The 16,330-nt window shown below is 44.1% G+C and overlaps 1 protein-coding gene across 49 annotated transcripts in view; it reads right to left on the reverse strand.

Moving 5' to 3' along the window:
• LOC106506881 (pseudouridine-5'-phosphatase-like) overlaps positions 1-16,330 on the reverse strand; it is a 744,469-nt gene that overhangs the window by 350,389 nt on the left and 377,750 nt on the right. For 6 of the 49 annotated variants that reach the window (XR_014836021.1, XR_014836025.1, XR_014836023.1 and 3 more), the window contains 5 exons: positions 7,047-7,213; positions 5,604-5,696; positions 5,176-5,485; positions 4,840-4,943; positions 476-615 (listed from right to left, as the gene is read on the reverse strand). The gene's annotated coding sequence lies outside the window, so the exon portion shown is untranslated. Of the gene's footprint in view, positions 1-475; positions 616-2,351; positions 2,521-4,839; positions 5,092-5,175; positions 5,486-5,603; positions 5,697-6,197; positions 6,356-7,046; positions 7,214-11,888; positions 12,243-13,727; positions 13,846-16,330 lie in introns of those variants that run through there. The other 43 variants (XR_014836024.1, XR_014836027.1, XR_014836064.1 and 40 more) reach the window with 29 other exon arrangements.

Consider the following 16,330-nt stretch of genomic DNA (forward strand, 5'->3'; position numbering starts at 1 on the left):
TTGAATCCCTGGCCTCGCTCAGTGGGTTAAGGATCCGGTGTTGCTGTGGCTGTGACTGCGACATAGGTTGCAGATGCAGCTCCGATTCGACCCCTGGCCTGGGAACATCCATATGCCACAGGCACAGCTAGAAAAAGAAAAACAGCTGTGTAACAAACTATAAAAAAGCATCTCTGTCATTAAAACCAGCCTAGCGAAAACAGTGTGTGTGTCTACACAGTCCTTGATCTCGCTCACATGTTGGTTGAAAATCACTGAGCCCAGCAAGCCTCACCCACTTTGAGGGTGTTGGGCTTGAGTTAAAAACGTCACGTGTAACATCGTTTCTGGAAAACCACGTCGTACCATTTTAATACTGGCGAAAGCTACAAAAGAAGAGACGATTCCAGTGGGGAGGGGGGGAGCGGGGCGGGGGGGGAGAGAAAGAGATGGAAAAAAATGAAGCTCATAGAAATCTCAACAGAATTATCTTTACCTTTGGCTTGCGATGAACAGGAGTTTTGGTTTCATTCAAAGTCAATCCTTCGGTCCAGGATGTGGGTGGCTTGAACACGTAGCATCACAAAGTTTATAAACTTTTGGTGAACATGACGAAGAACAGGGCGCACGTCATACCTGCTCAAGGAAATGAAAGATGGCAACGTGAACAGGGCCACGCCACCACCCTCCAGGTCAAAAAACCAGGCATTACCTGCATCGGGGAAGCATCTTCCAGTGCCCTCCCCATAATTAACACTCCCCATGCCCAAAATAACTGTTTCCTCAATTCTAATGCCATAGATTCAACCTGCCTCTTTGGAAACAAGACTGTAATTCAAAAAGATACCTGCACCCCTAGGTTCACTGCAGCACTATCCACAATAGCCAAGACATGGAAACACCCTAAGCGTCCATTGACAGAGGAATGGATGAAGAAGCTGTGGTACATATATACAATGGAATAGTATTCAGCCATAAAAAAGAATGAAATCATGCCATTTGCAGCAACATGGATGGACCTAGAGATGATTATCCTGAGTGAAGTAAGTCTGACAGAGACACACACCATATGATATCACTTATACGTAGAATCTAAAATACGGCAAAATGAACCTATCTGCAAAACAGAGACAGACTCACACACATAGAGAACAGACTTGTGGTTGCCAAGGGGGAAGGGGGAGGGAGTGGGATGGATGGGGCGCTTGGGGTTCGTAGATGCAAACTATGACGTTTAGGATGGATAAGCAATGAGGTCCCACTGGACAGCACAGGGAACTCTATCCAATCTCGTGAGATAGACCATCATGGAAGATAAAAATTTTAAAGACTGTATATAAAAATATAATAAAGGCTAGATGAAATAGAGAAAAAAGAAACGGTGTATAAATGGACTCACAGTATTTATTACTCTGCCTAGTTTCTCTCACTTAATATTATAGGATTTATCTATGTTGTTTCATAGAGTGGTTCATTCACTTTTTTTTTCTTTTCAGGGCTGCACCCACGGCATATGGAAGTTCTCAGACCAGGGTTCAAATCAGAGCTGCATCTGCCAGCCTATACCACAGCCACACCCATGCCAGATCTGAGCTGCGTCTGCAACCTTCACCATGGTTTATGGCAACGCCAGATCCTTAAACCACTGAACAAGGCTAGGGATTGAACCTGCACCCTCATGGATACTTGTTAGATTCGTTTCCGCTGAGCCACGACAGGAGCTCCTCATTCACTTTTTAGTTCTATGTACTATTCTTTTGTATGAATACACTTCAATTTATTTATTCCTTCAATTGTTGACAAACATTTTGGTTCCTTCTTGTTCTTGACTTTAGTGAATAGTGATGCTGTGAACATCCTTGGACAAATCTTTGGGCAGAGGTATGTACATGTTTATGTCAAGAATGGAACCAGGTGTATCTATGATCACCTTTCACAGGTACCACCAAAGCATTTCCCAAAAGGCTGTACTAATTTATACCCTCCCACCTGAAGCAGTGTAAAAGAGTTCTTCTTGCTCTGTATCTCTGCAAGCACTTTCTGATGTCAGTCTGTCTACGGTCACTGTTTCAGTGCTTGGGTAGAGGTCTCTTATTGTGGCTTTAATATACATTTTCCTGGTGCCAAATGAGGTTGTGTATCATTTTCGTGGCTACATCAGGCATTTGGATGCCCCAAGTGTGAGCTGCTCGTTCAAACTTTGGCCCACTGTTCAACTGGGTTGTCAGTCTTTTACTTATTGATTTGTGGGAGCACTTTATATATTCAGGCTATAAAGAGTTGCAATTTTAAAATGGTGTAATTATCATCTCCTAATCTGTGGCTTGACTGTTTCTCTTTTAAAAATGGCCCAATGGTTGGGAACAACACACCTTGTTAACATATCAGTCTTTTCCTTTACCAGGAGTGTTTTTGTGTCCAGTTAAAAATATCTTGGAAAATCATGATGTTTCTGATGGCTCTCTGATCTCTTCAATCTCTTTGTTTGTTTCTCTTTGTTGTTAGCCGGATGGATTGTCTGAGACAACTAGGGAGATGCTGCTAGAAGTACAATTTCAGTCAAGCATTAGTATTTTGATGAAACTACAAAGCTTCCTCAACTCTTTATTTCTTTTATCAACTGAATCTTCTTTTTCCTTTGTATTTAGTTAAAGTAATAGAACTTAATTCCTTTCTTTTAAGGCTCTGCCTGCTAATAAAATTAAAATACACTTTACAAAGAGAACCAGTGTCCGTCCTTTGTAATTTAGTACAACCAGCTTATGGGAATTCATCTCATTTTTCATGATATTACGGATATACATTTAATGAAGCAAAAAAATTACCATGTAAATTTACCCGACTTTCTTAAGGTAGAAAAAAGGTATCAAAAGCAGTTGGAGAAAATGAAAGATCGTTTTAGCTTACTTCGATAATGGGCAGATTGTGAATTCTTGCCACAGACTGCTAGGTTGAAAGAATGAAATCATTCCTTCTATAGCAGCCTGAATAATATGAGTAAAAACTATTAGAATAATGAATACCAGCAACAATCCAGTAAGTACTATTCTTTGTTAATATTGGCAGGCGGGTTCACACATTGATCTCAAAACTCCCTGGTCATTGCTTTGTAACTTTGTAACAAATCGCTGACAAAGTCGCCACATATTGTTCACACAAATAAGACAGGAGTTGTGAAGAATGGCCTTATGTACTTTAAAATGGTTGCATTTATTTTAAACTGAAACCATGTCATCTTCACAAGCTTCTATCATGCGTATAGAATATGGATCATGATTCCAAGTATTTTTACAAATAATAGTCCATTTTGGCATCTCTTACGCCACATTTTCCATAGCCTGATTATTTTCTTTCTTTTTTTTTAAGAATCAAGTGTACTAAGCCATCCTTTTTTAATTTAATTGAAAAATTGAGGTAAATCCATTTTTAACTGATGTACAATCTTTTGTTTTTGTTTTTTAAGGCTGCACCTGGAGCAAATGGAAGTTCCCGGGCTATGGGTTGAACTGGAGCTGCAGCTGCAGACCTACACCGCAGCCACACCTATGCAGGATCCGAGCCACATCTGAGACTTATGCTGCTGCTTGCAGCCATGCTGGATCCTTAACCCACCAAGCAAGGCCAGGGATCGAACCTGCATCCTCATGGACACTATGTCAGGTTCTTAATCCGCTGAGCCACAATGGGAACTCTGATTTACAATGTTTTGTTAGTTTCTGGTGTAGAGCAAAGTGATCAAGATATATACATATATACATAAGACATATACATATATACATATCCATATATATTCCTTTTCATATTCTTTTCCATTATGGTTTATTATAGGATATGGAATATAGTTCCCTATGCTACACAGCAGGTCCTTTTTTCATACCCTGATTGTTTTCACATGTCTTTTACTGAAATGCAATATGGCTCTTTAAAGAACAGATGAGGAAAAGGATTATATCCTTTATTTTAAAAGAAGGAATTAACCAGGGCAAAGAAAATATCAATCATCAATTCAAAGTTGCAGCTACTTTTCAGTGCCAGTCCTTGGCCCCATTCGTGAAAGCATTAAGTCTTCCAAAATGTGTGCTTTTCTTAAATTGTGCTGCCAAAAACCTTAGATTTTTGAGACAGATAAAAACTGACCGACTTCTGCTCTGGCCAATAATAGAATCTGTCGCAAGGCGACATACTTGATTTGTGGTGACTCTTAGACAAAACAGATGTAGAGATGGGATCAAAATGTCTCTTCCTTCATCTGTATTCAAACCTACCCTTTATGAGAGTTTAATAAGTTTCATTGGTGTTACATCTATAGATGCGCTAAACCATACAGCAGTGATGCACGCCTCCATTTAAGGCTTCCTTTGCACCTGGAAACTTATTCGTTAACATAGGGTGAAAAGGAACTTTATTCTCAAAAGAGGGGGGGCGGATTTCCTGTCATGGCTCAGCGGTGAGGAACCTGACTAGTGTCCATGACAACGTGGGTTTGATCCCTGGCCTCTCTCAGTGGGTTAAGGATCTGGCATTGCCTTGAGCAGCAGTGTGGGGTCGCAGGAGTGGCTCAGAATCTGGCGTGGCTGTGGCTGCGGTGTAGGCTGGCAGCTGCCACTCTGATTCCACCCCTAGCCTGGGAACCTCCATATGCCATGGGCGCAGCACTAAAAAAGGGGCAGAGGGGTGGTATTGGCAAAGGAGGAAAAGCAGAGTTGATAGAGGTGAATTCCAGTGACAGAGTGGGTTTCAAATACACAGAAAATAGTGATGTGAGAGAAAGGTAGGGTGTAGCTTATCGACTGCATCCTACTGTAGAGAAATTCCTTTGGTATTACTATGTTTAGCTTTTAAAGCATCTTACCGACTTACATTTCAAAGGGTTTCAGTGCATCACTCTTATTCAAAGTAAGTTCGAGACTGCTGGCAGACAGAAGCAGTTGGCCACCCATTCAGCTGGCATTTGCTCCTTTTATCTGGAGGAGAGATTGAAAATACTTGGAATCTGGGATGTCCTGCCCTGGTGGGTGCTGAAGCCACCCGTCCTTTCTAAAGCCTTCTCTCTAGACACTCTGGTTCTTCCAGTATATTTCTCTTCACTTCGGGAGTTCGTAACCCAAGGGACTGGAAATAGAGAAAGACGCATGCACGTTTGGGGAAGGAATCAGGAAGGAAAGTCACAGGTAGACGTAAAGAAAGGCTTTGCACCTTGTGAAAGGTTCATGGGAACGGGGCAAAGTCCAGCCTCTTGGAGGGAACGTGCCCCTGTGGGCAGGAGGGAGCTGGACCCCGGCAGAGTCAGCTGCAGGAATGGACACAGCTGGTGTGTGCAGAGCTGGCTGCTGGCTCTCACAGGAGACAAGGCAGACGGTGATCACCAGGGAGCTACATCACCCCGGGGTCACGGAGGGGCAGTGAACAGCACCGCTTTTCCCGAGTTGGGTAGATGAACAAACACCCCCAACATCTTCATCTTCAACCAATCAAATAGTGTCCTGCGGAGGGACCAGGTTTAGTTCTAATTATAAAATAAGAACACATTAAACATGAAGAGGGACCAGCAGGTTAATCAATGGATCTTACACCACAGAAGTATTGATTAAAAATCATTTGATAAATAGTTATTCAATACTTACTCGAAACAGGTGTCTTCTTTGACAGAAATATTGATAAGGACTTCATATGGTCGGTGACATCCTAGGTCTCTAAAACCTAACTGTGCTTGAGTCCTGTTTATAGGAGTTTTAAAGAAAAGTAACATTGGTAGCCAAAATGTGAATACAGCATTTCCCTCCCCCCCCCCCTTTGTTTTTTTGGAAGTGGTTAATGGGCTGTAATTTATTTTTTAAAGCGATTTAAATTTTTTCCATTATAGTCGGTTTACAGTGTTCTGTCCATTTTCTACTGTACAGCAAAGTGACCCAATCACACATACCTATATACATTCTTTTTCTCATATTATCCTCCATCATGTTCCACCACAAGTGACTAGATATAGTTCCCAGTGCTATACAGCAGGATCTCACTGCTCATCCATTCCAAAGGCAATTGTTTGGATCTATTAACGCAAACTCCCAGTCCATCCCACTCCCTCCCTCTCCCCCTTGGCAACCACAAGTCTGTTCTCCAAGTCCACGAGTTTCTTTTCTGTGGAAAGTTTCATTTGCGCCATATATTAAGTTCCAGATATGTGATATCATATGGTATTTGTCTTTCTTTTTCTGACTTACTTCACTTAGTATGAGAGTCTCTAGTTCCATCCATGTTGCTGCAAATGGCATTATGTCATTCTTTTTTATGGCTGAGTAGTATTCCATTGTGTATATATACCACATCTTCCTAATCCAATCATCTGTCAATGGACATTTGGGTTGTTTTCACGTCTTGGCTATAGTGAATGAATACAGCATTTTTCAGAGTTCCCGTTGTGGTGCAGTGGTTAACAAATCCAACTAGGAACCATGAGGTTGTGCATTTGATCCCTGGCCTTGCTCAGTGGGTTAAGGATCCAGCATTGCCATGAGCTGTGGTGTAGGTCACAGATGCAGCTCAGATCCCACGTTGCTGTGGCTGTGGCATAGGCCAGCAGCTGTAGCTCCAATTAGACTCCATCCTGGGAACCTCCATATGCCGAGGGAAGCGGCCCTAGAAAAGGCAAAAAGACCAAAAAAAAAAAAAAAAGAATACTGCGTTTTTCTCCATGCCTCGGTGCTTTTCTCAATATACCATATCATGTGATTTTTTTTTTTTTTTTTTTTAAGACCTAGACACAGTTTTGATGGGTCAGTGTCAGGTATCTTATACTCTCCTGGAAATCTCCTTATGGTGAAAACAACTGTTTAAAACTCAAAGGATAATTCTCTTTCTAAAACATCTACTCTGTGCCAGGAGCTTGGTTATGCACTCTGTACATAATTGTGTTTATCTCTTTCACCTTCACCATGACCTTGCCTAGGATGGATGGCTTGTCATGTTTTACAGACAAGGAATCCAAATAATAGGGGCTGTAAGGTTCTAAACTTCCAGGGAAGGAGCTGAGCATCTGAACTTGGTGCATCTGATTCAAAAAACTTTCTTACTTATCCACCTGGGGGCACAAATGGCGCTCCATGCACGTACAAAGGAACAGTCCTATCTTCTTCCCTTCTCCTCGTTGGGATCAGGTTTCAGCGATGGTTGACAAGAGGAAGGTTCTCAAATGAGGACACACACCAGCATCTCCTGCTGCAGGGGCCACAAGGTTATTCTGGAAAAAGCAGTGTTATGAGTATTTCAGATTGTGTGGTCCACACAGACTCTGTCTTAACTATTCAGCTCTGCTGTTATCACATTAAAGCAGCCACACATCAAAGGACGTGACGGGGCGTGGTTGTGTCCCCATAAAACCTTATTCATGGATGTGGAACTTCATATAGTTTCCAGGTATTAGAAAATAGGATTCTTCTTCTTTTTTCTTTTCCTTTCTTTCTTTCTCTTCCTTCCTTCCTTCCTTCCTTCCTTTCTTTCTTTCTTTCCTGCCTTTTTTTCTTCTTTTTTTGGTTTTTGGTTTTTCTTTTTTTGCTTTAGGACCACACCCGCCCAACATATGGAGGTCCCAACATAGGGGTCAAATCGTAGTCCAGTAGCCACTGGCCTATGCCACAGCCACAGCAATGTGGGATCGGAGCCGCATCTGTGACCTACATCCCAGCTCATAGCAATGCCAGATCTTTCACAGAATGGGAAAAAATCTTTGCAAGTGAATCGACTGACAAGGGATTAATCTCCAAAATTTATAAACAACTTTTGCAGCTCCATACCAAAAAAAAACAAACAACCACATCCAAAAATGGGCAGAAGATCTAAACAGACAATTCTCCAAAGAAGACATACAGATGGCCGAGAAACACATGAAAACATGTTCAGCATCACTCATTATTAGAGAAATGCAAATCAAAACCACGATGAGGTACCACCTTACACCAGCCAGAATGGCCATCATCCAAAAGTCTACAAACAATAAGTGCTGGAGAGGGTGTGGAGAAAAAGGAACCCTAGTACACTGCTGGTGGGATTGGAAATTGGTGCAACCACTGTGGAAAGCAGTATGGAGATGCCTCAGAAAACTAAACATAGAACTACCATTTGATCCAGCAATCCCACTCCTGGGCATCTATCCAGAGAAAACCATGACTCGCAAAGACACATGTACTCCAATGTTCACTGCAGCAGTATTTGCAATAGCCAAGACATGGAAACAACCTAAATGTCCATCGACAGAGGAGTGGATCCAGAAGATGTGGTACATATACACAATGGAATATTACTCAGCCATCAAAAAGAACGAAATACCAGCATTTTTAGCAACATGGATGGACCTAGAAACTATCATGCTAAGTGAAGTCAGCCAGACAATGAGACACCAACATCAAATGCTTTCACTGCCATGTGGAATCTGAAAAAAGGACAGATGGAACTTCTTTGCAGAACTGATGCTGACTCACAGACATTGAAAAACTTCTGGTCTCCGGAGGAGACAGTTTGGGGGGTGGGGGGATGTGCTTGGGCTGTGGGATGGAAATCCTATGAAATCAGACTGTTATGATCATTATACAACTACAGATGTGATAAATTCATTTGAGTAATTAAAAAAAAAAAAAAAAAAAAAAAACCAGCAATGCCAGATCTTTAATCACTGAGTGAGGCCAGGGATCAAACCCACATTTTCATGGTTCTTAGTGAGATTCGTTTCTGCTGCACCACAATGGGAACTCCAGGGTTCTTCTTTTGCTTTTGTTTGTTTCCTCGACCACTTAAAAAGGGAACAGCCATTCTTAGTTCACGGCTGTACAGAGGCAAGTGGTGGTTCAGATCTGGCCCCCTGGGCTTAGTTTGCAGGCCCCCAACCCAGAGGGCCTGTTCAAATTCAGATGCTGGGCTCCACCCCAGTGTTTCTTCTTCTGTAAGCGCAAGGGGGGTGGCGGGGCAGGAGTGGGGGGGACAGGAGAGCTGCATTTCTAACAGGCTCTGGGGGTGGTTCCACATGGAGAAGCAGCCATCAGAAGGGTGGAGGAGAATTAAGAAGTCAAAGGCAGTAGCTTGGAGGTCAACCCTTGTTCAAAGGAGGCATGTTTCTGTTATTTTCCCACATGCTTGTGCCGCTTGAATGTTTTCCTTTAATCGAATCTGATGCCAAGGTTTGAAAAGTGGGATGCTTACAGAAGAAACGGAGTTTCAGACTGTCCTGGAAAAATGCAGAAAATAGGCAATGGAGACTCTCCATTTCCCCATGGCGAGCCTTGCTATCAAGGGAAGGTGGCCTTGGGAAACAGCCCTTACCACTACTCACTGGTTTTGGCCTAGCCTGTCCCTCATGTCCTGCCTTTTCCTGGCCCCTGCGGGCATTGGCCTTCACAAATTCCTCAACTCCACGGAGAAGAGTTCCCGTCGTGGCTCGGTGGAAATGATCTGACTAGTAGCCATGAGGACGCAAGTTCGATCCCTGGCCTCTCTCAGTGGGTTAAGGATCCGGCATTGCCGTGAGCTGTGGCACAGGTCGCAGATGCAGCTCAGATCCCTAGTTGCTGTGGCTGTGGCATAGGCCAGCAGCTATTTAGTTCCAATTTGACCCCTAGCCTGGGAACTTCCATATGCCACTGGCACAAGCCTAAAGTAAAAAAAAAAAAAAAAAAAAAAAAAAAAGACTAAACTCCATGGATAAAGGTTATCTCACATCAGAGAATTGAAATTTCAATTAACATCTCATTTGTGAGGCCCTGAGCCATAAAATTTCCCTCTATTTAGTAAATTACACACACAAATATACACATGTATGAATATATACACACATACATACATACATATGGATATGCATTATGGAGTTAATAGATATATAAATATAATACTACATAAACAATTATATGTAGGTAACTTTCCTAATTTTTACATTGACCTCTGAGGTGGGCATGGCTGCCTCTATTTTCTAGGTCCACAAAGGGCATTACGAAGGTCAAATAAATTGCCTATGACTACCGGGCTAACAAGTAAGAAAGACAATTGTATGCCAAAGCTGTCTGCCCCTAAGTTGCGTGGCTTCTTCCATACATATTAAACCCCTTTCTCTTCAAGCACAGAGAAAAAGAACTGTTTCCTAGAGCAAGTGCTCCATACGAAAATGAGGTCTGCCTCCCACCTCTTAAGTGCATTCAATAAAAAAAAGAAAGAAAGAAATAGGGCAGCAGATTATTTACCAGAATAAATATCAAATTTTATAAATTTTGTATCATTATAGGCTCATGGGTTGTTTTTTTTTTTAAATGCAGCAATAACTTGTCTAAAAAACGCTTTGCTTGGCAAATCTGCTGTAATATATTTTATTCCCCGACACGTAATTGCATACCGATCAGTTTTGATTTTTTATTCTTCAACTGGCCATATTTGTTTGAAATAGCTCTGATTTGATTCTCCCAAGAACAAGCTAGTGTGTTGAATAGGAGAATCAGAATGGCTGTTTTTGTGGGAGATGGGCCACGCTGTTTGCCGTTGGAGACAGGTTCAAAGGTTAGATGTCAAAACCATTTCAGGGATTCATTAGTTTCGGCGCGCTAGCGAAAAAAGAGGTTGCAGAAATCAGGCATTTTAAAGTCGAGCTGAAAATTTACAGAAAAATCATCATGATTAGCAATTGTTTTAATCCATATGTTATCAAAGTGCATCAAAATATGTTTGCAATATATAAATACATATAAAACAGTATATGTGCTACATGTTATATATTTTTCAGATGTATAACAGAGTATAACATGTATTCAAATATTCTTATAGTTATACTGTTTGTTTTATATATAGGTTTATACATATTACAAAGTTTATTTTACATGCATTTAATACCATATGGATTAAAACATGTCACATTATACATGTATAAACTATATATAGATATATATATATCACAATTGTTTTAATCCACATGTTATAAAAATGCATTTAAAACATACTCTTTGTAATGTATATAACTATGTATAAGAGTATAACTGTTCACCTGTGCACCTAACACATAGTCTTTTGCAATCTGCACACAAATTATAAAGCAGTATGTGTTAGGTGCACTTTTATTTTTTTATTTTTTTATTTTTTTGTCTTTTTGCTATTTCTTGGGCTGCTCCCATGGCATATGGAGGTTCCCAGCTAGGGGTTGAATCGGAGCTGTAGCCACCGGCCTATGCCAGAGCCACAGCAACTCGGGATCCAAGCCGCATCTGCAACCTACACCATAGCTCACTGGCAAAGCCGGATCGGTTAACCCACTGAGCAAGGGCAGGGACCAAACCCACAACCTCACGGTTCCTAGTCGGATTCGTTAACCACTGCACCACGACGGGAACTCCCAGGTGCACTTTTATAGCAGCCTATGGGTTAAAACAATGGATATCATGCTGGTTTTTCTGTAAATACCACCTGTGTGTCTGAGACATTCCTATCAGGTATGAAAACCATCATCCTGGAAGTTACTCTATATTCAGAGATGCTCAATAAATCCTCAGGAGCTTTACGATGCCACAGCGTGAGGGTGTGTATGGGATGGGGCGAGGGGGGGTGGACGCGGACTGGAGACCAGCCCCTGCCATATCTGCCTCTACAGGGATGGAATCATGAGCCACTGCTGACCCTTTGAAATGCTGTCTCCCAGCCTAGAGTCCTCATTTTGCTCCAAATAAAACTTCACTCGGGACTCTCAGGTTGTGCATTTTTAAAAGTTAGTGTGCGTGTGCGTGCGTGCACACGCTCTGGTTCTGTACCCTTAGGCGCTGACTTCACAGCAGTATCTGCCCCCGCCCCCGCCCCCGCGTTTGACGGCTCCCAGCAGTTGGCAGGTGCTGCGCTCCATAACCACTGAGTAAACGAGCAGTGGCACTGCCTCCAGAAGGTGTCCCTACACTTACACAATTCTGACGTGCAGCAAACACCCTCAAAGTTGCAAGAAAGCCTCTTCCGGCCCCCATTCTGTCACGGTGAGTAGAACCCAAAGGAGAAACCCATTGATGACACTCTCCAGAATCCTTAAGGCAAAGATCATCTGGAAGAAAACCAGAGTTAAATGGAAGTTTTCTAGGACGATCCAGATGTCTCTTCATTTTCGTTTGTGCAAAACCTGTGCCGCCTTCAAGGAAAGACTTTATTCAGACCCCACGTTGGGCCAGCCGGGTCTTTCTGCAATTGACAGATCAAAAGGCATGGAGATTTTCCCCAGGAATCCTGGCGTCTTGTACTGTTCGGGACACTCCGGCCTGGCATGTCTGGAGGAGAACAGGAAACGGCTTTGAGGAGATGCAGAAGGAGGCAGAAGTGACTGATGGCCTTAGTGTTGAAACCCAGGGAAGGGCAGGCCCACGGCATAGACTCAGGATGCTCAGCTTTTCTCGGCTGGTTCAATTCAGAACACGGTCCAAAGTGCGGCCATGACTGAATTTCCCTTTTATCTAATCTTCAGAGGGACGTGTGTTGGGGTTTGTACGAGGACTATACTACATTCTCTCTTGAGTTTTCAGGGCAGTCGACGGACTGCAGTGCAGCGATTGCTTATTGCACATGGATTCTTCATAGGGAAAGGATTATTAGAGTGACAGCCCAGAAGTGGAGAAAAGGAAGATTTGAAAAACTCAGGCCGGAGTGCTCCTCGTGGCGCAGCAGAAACGAACCTGACTAGGAACCATGAGGTTGCGGGTTCAATCCCTGGCCTCGCTCAGTGGGTTAAGGATCCGGCGTTGCCATGAGCTGTGGTGTAGGTTGCAGAGGCGACTTGGATCTGATGTTGCCGTGGCTCTGGTGTAGGCTGGCAGCTGTCACTCCGATTGGACCCCTCCCCTGGAAACATCCATGTGCTGCAGGTGCGGCCCCAAAAAAGCAAAAAAACAAAAGCCGAAAAAAACCCTCCAATAGGCTGATGTGGTGAAAACCCCACACCATCACATGCACAGCATCTAAGTCATGTATAGTGAGGCTATATTTTCCAAGGACAAAAGCCTGGAGTTTTGAAAAGGAAATTTTAAACTTTTGCTTTGAACACATCAATGACTGAAAATAACTATGTTTTTATCTAAACCTCCGTAAGTACAGGGCAGATCTTTTTGTGCGTTACAAGCCCAACGGCCTTCACTGAAAGTGCTGTTTTTTTTTTCCCGTCTTGGTGCATTTGCCAAATTTCACGTCCCTGGCAGAGCCACACTGAAGAATCCCACCAGCTCCCTCCGTCCAAGTGTTGCCAGTTTGGATCAGGATTCCGAGAAACAGAGCAAAAAGTTCAGTGGGCACATCATCCCTCAGTTACTTGACCCCAAGAGGCCAGAACAAAGCCAGCTCTTCGGCTGAGCTGATTACCTTTAAACTCATTATACTGTCTCGGCTTTTCATTTTCTTTCACCTCGTTCACTCTGGCAAGAACAGAGAGCCTGTACTCTTCACCACCTCCCAGGCAGCTTTCCTGGCCTGTCTTTTAAGATACAGACAGAGCTCTCTTAATATGAACATAGAAACCTTTTTGCACGTTCCTTATTTGACTTACAAGGTCACTGAGCTGACCGTGGATTGAGTGCTGATGAGAGGAGTGCTGCAGAGACCGAGGTGCCTGGGGCTGGCCAGGCAGGTGCAGAGCGTCAGGGTCCCACCCACGCCCATTTCTTCTGACCCCACCCCCTCCCCCAGGCTGGCTGCCCTGCACACGCGCACCCCCCCCCTCCGCCCCACTCCACCCCTGCCTCTGACACAGTCAAAGGTCACCATACCAGCATGCCACTGCCCACTGAAGGAGTTTCTGCCTCGCTCTCCTTATATCAAATTCAGGCTCCCGTCTGGATTGAACCTTGGTCTCCACGCCTCAGGGACCAGTTTAATATGTATTCACTGGAAAGGACAGCGAACAGAGACACAAATGTATCGTGATGGGATCATCTCCAGTTATGTCACTGTGATGGTTTGCAAAAGTGAGCAATGAACAGAGTGCTATAGATACATTCGTGTTTTTCCAGGGTCCTTTTTTTTTTTTTTGACTTTTTAGGGCCGCACCCCACCGCAAATGGAAGTTCCCAGGCTAGGGGTTGAATCGGAGCTGCACCTGCTGGCTTCTACCACAGCCACAGCAATAGGATCTGAACCACGTCTGGGACCGACACGACAGCTCACAGCAATGCCGGATCCTTAACCCTTCACACTGAGCGAGGCCAGGGATCAAACCGCATCCTCACGGATACTATGTCAGGTCCTTAACCCAATGAACCACAACAGGAACTCCTTTTGGGGTCATTTTAAAAGCACATGCCCAGCTCTGCTATCCACAGTGGAATGAATAATCCGGACGGCCCCCACCTAAGCCCCGGGGTCTCCAGCAAAGCATGATGGGTACAGCCATTTGAAACCTGTCCCCCCCCAACAACGGGGAGGGGGTGACTCTGGGAGATGATGGGCGAAGTCACATGGGCTGGCTCCTGTAAGCATCCGGGTTCAACACATTTCGGGGAAATGTCCTCGGATCCATCGCCGTGTGCAGAAACTTGCGGAACTCATTAGGAAGACACATTCGGACGGGCGCTTCTCAGATGTTCCTGTTCAAGCCCCCTGGAGACCTGGCCACAAGGCATGTCCCAATTCAGCAGGTGCTGGGCTGAGCCTGAGAGCGTTTCTAGGGCTCTCTGTCTGGGGATGCCAGCATCATTGCTCTTGGACCTCATGCGGCCAGACTGTCCTCAGTTGCCCTCGGTGGTGGAGTCCGGAGGGGTCTGCAGATGGACTGACATCCAAATGCCACGATGCCCGAGGGCTTTGCAAGGAGCCAGCATTGAGGGTTAATCACGTGCATGTATGTGGTTGTGAATTACACAAAACGCTTTCGCATTCGATGCTCGTGTCAAGCTCAAAACGGCTTTGCGAAATCACTAAGACAAACATTATTTCCTCTTCTTATTTTCAGAAAAGCCACCCAAAGAAAAGCAAAGCAGATGGAGAAAATCATGCTAGACCTTCATGTTCCCTGTACTCTCAGCCTTACTTTGGGGATTTTTCCATAGATGGTTTTCTGTCCCCAGAAGCCCAGTCAAAATCTTGTCCATCTAGAAATCTATTAAAACACAAATAAGTGGGATGGACTCTGATGAAGCTGACTTAGTTATTCATTAGAAGCCAAGAAGAGGAGTTTAGCTAGAAATGTCCCTGGAGGAGCGGGGGGGAGAAGTTTTGCCAAGAAAGAGTGATATTGGTTTTAGGAGAACTCCCACTGTGGCTCAGAGGTAATGAACCTAATAACCATGAGATCGTGGGTTCAATCCCTGGCCCTGCTCAGTGGCTTAAGGATCTGGCATTGCCCTGAGCTGTGGTGTAGGTTGCAGACACAGCTTGGATCTGGCGTTGCTGTGGCTGTGACGTAGGCCTGCAGCTGCAGCTCCGATTCAGTCCCTAGCCTGGGAACTTCCATATGCCATGGGTACAGCTCAAATTAATACAAAAAATAATGCAGTGATATTGGTTTTAAGATGCGAGCCAGTCAGACACACCACAGGAGAAGCATCGAATCTCGTCTCACAGAGAGAGCGGTGACATGCTACAGATGTGAAGTCTGAAGTCATTATCTGGCTCCTGTCCCCAGGACGGTACTGCTGGGTGGATTGACAGGGAAAGAAGTCGCAAATCTACCTTGTTGCATCAGCGTATTCCTCTGCTCAGTGTGCCTACCACTCCATTCTTCTGCATCAAAGAGGCATAGCTATTTTCAACTCAAGGAGGAAGGACTGGGTCAAGAGAAGGGAAGCAAAGAAGCAAAGGCTTGGATAATGAGCTGCGGTGTGCTTGGGACTTACAGAATCCAGCCAAAGGGAGCTCCCCAGGAGCCCCAGAAAGGGGGTAGAGGCAGAGCCCATCAAAAGCAGGTTTCCCAGAATTGGGAGTTTTCAATCCACAGGCACTTGCGGGTCTTTTAGGTGCTCCGTGCTGTTTTGAAAGTGCGTGGCCAAGCGAGTCTGATTTCTCTGGTTCACAAAGAGGTGGCACCAATATACACGCCCTGCGATCTTTCTCTTGCCATCTCTGCAACCCACCCTCTCTGGGAGAGGGGATGTGCTGGCTTAGGAACAAGTGAAAGATGAGATGTTTGTAGGGAGGCTTTAATGTCCCCGAAGCCTGAGAAAGCAAATCTTTCTTAATTCTAAACGTTCAAAACAGCAAAGAAAACCGATACAGTGAAAACACACTGCATTGAATGTAGAAAACAAAAGTTATGTTTCTGGTTCTTTTACTTATGATGATTGGGAAGGTTCTTGGCTGGGCAAACACCCCTGTTGACTGAAAAAAAAAGCACAATGTGAGAGTAGTGAGTTAAGTTTTATTGGGGGCAAAATCA

The sequence above is a fragment of the Sus scrofa genome, chromosome Y, assembly GCF_054392235.1.
Source record: "Sus scrofa isolate SSC_HxYL_T2T_F1_AM1 chromosome Y, Sscrofa_HxYL_maternal_Yorkshire_Landrace_v2.0, whole genome shotgun sequence".
Lineage (NCBI taxonomy): Eukaryota > Metazoa > Chordata > Mammalia > Artiodactyla > Suidae > Sus > Sus scrofa.